This window comes from Frankliniella occidentalis, unplaced genomic scaffold (genome assembly GCF_000697945.3).
Source record: "Frankliniella occidentalis isolate FOCC.00 unplaced genomic scaffold, Focc_3.1 Scaffold44, whole genome shotgun sequence".
Taxonomy (NCBI): domain Eukaryota; kingdom Metazoa; phylum Arthropoda; class Insecta; order Thysanoptera; family Thripidae; genus Frankliniella; species Frankliniella occidentalis.
The window spans coordinates 1772035-1773409 of NW_026267174.1; the positions used below are offsets into that span (position 1 = coordinate 1772035).

General features: G+C 49.1%; 1 protein-coding gene across 6 annotated transcripts in view; it reads left to right on the forward strand.

Moving 5' to 3' along the window:
• The first annotated feature begins 1127 nt into the window (after window positions 1-1127).
• The window catches only part of LOC113207169 (ornithine decarboxylase 2-like), a 14728-nt gene continuing 14480 nt past the window's right edge, over window positions 1128-1375 (forward strand). For all 6 annotated transcript variants that reach the window (XM_052266945.1, XM_052266944.1, XM_052266946.1 and 3 more), the window contains exon 1: window positions 1128-1292. The gene's annotated coding sequence lies outside the window, so the exon portion shown is untranslated. The remainder of the gene's footprint in view (window positions 1293-1375) is intronic.

The following is a 1375-nucleotide window of genomic DNA, read 5'->3' on the forward strand; positions in this document are numbered from 1 at the left end:
CCCCCTCCATTTTCACGTGGTTTTCAGCATATGTGTTATTTGACGTATTTACAAATATATAGAGCATTTTAACAAAAAGTGCATGTTTGTTGATATTCAAAACTTAATTTAGTGGTGACTTTTCGATTAAACACCGTCAAATTTCAGTGAGTTATCACGCAATAAACGGATTTGTGTTAGTATTTTTCAAAAACATGCTTATTTGAGCAGGTAATTAATAGTCACGTGACTTGGCCGAAAAAAACCCCTCCCTCCTGGTGGTGGTGAGTGGTGTTTTTTTTACAGACCTCCTCCCTCTCCCAAAATGCGTCACGTGGTTTGGGTACGATCCCTAATACAGGGACGTGTCTCCGCGGCCCCCTGTCCCTCCGAGCGCTTGGACAAGGCGAGAGCTTCGGAGAGGCATTGATATCTTTCGTTTTCGCTTTAGTTCTTAGCGCAGTTTACTTCTGGTTGATATTCTAGCATTGGCGGAAGTACTGAATTCGTCTATAGACGGTTCAGTTTAAGCTGACTCGGGCACTGTCGGCTGTAGCTACAATCGTGTAGCTACAAACAGGGACGTGTTCAGATATCATATATTTGTCGGAAAAGGGGCTCTTCTATTATCGGGTCGGGTTAAGCTGACTCTGGCCGACGGCTTTGTGGCCCCATTTATGTGGTCACAAGGTTCATGAACCTTGGGCCAAAAGAGGCGTCGCGGTTAGTCAAGTCTAACAGGGACGCCCGCCCTGCTCAGGCGCTCAGGGTAGGCCACCGTCTCCACACAGCTGCTTGGCGGGCTGGCCTACCCATCGCGTTGCAGGCGACCGTCGGGACGACTTTCAGGTGCGACCTGTATGTACGTCGTCACACGGTGCTCTTAAATACCACCCTCAAACGCCTGAAACAGACAAAACACAAATACTTCAAAGTTTGTTCTTCTGTGCTCATATCAATGGAGAAAGTACGCTTAATGTTCTCCCTTTTCTGCTTCTTTTTTCCGGGGCGAGGGGTGGGGGGAAGGGGGGGGGAGGTACGTAGGATCCTCATCTCCATCTCAATTTCGGCCAGGGACCACCGCGCCGCGTCTCCTTGTACCTATCCTATCTTCACCTTTAGAGATAGTGATATATTTTGAGATTAGCTCAGCCAATACACGTGTGAACGCAGTAGATGGGTGGGCGTGGGGCTTTGAAGCGGCGGCGCTGTCGAGACCCAACTACTAGAGAACCGAGCCAACTGTAACCTACGTGTTTAGCTTCTACTTCTCCTGGCCTCAGCCCTCATGCCGCATACCCGCTCATAACTAGGTAAGTGGAAGTAGAAATCTGAGCTCTACCTCCAGGGCCCCTTACCGGGCTCTTTTGAGTCTCAGTGTGACAGTGGTGCCAAT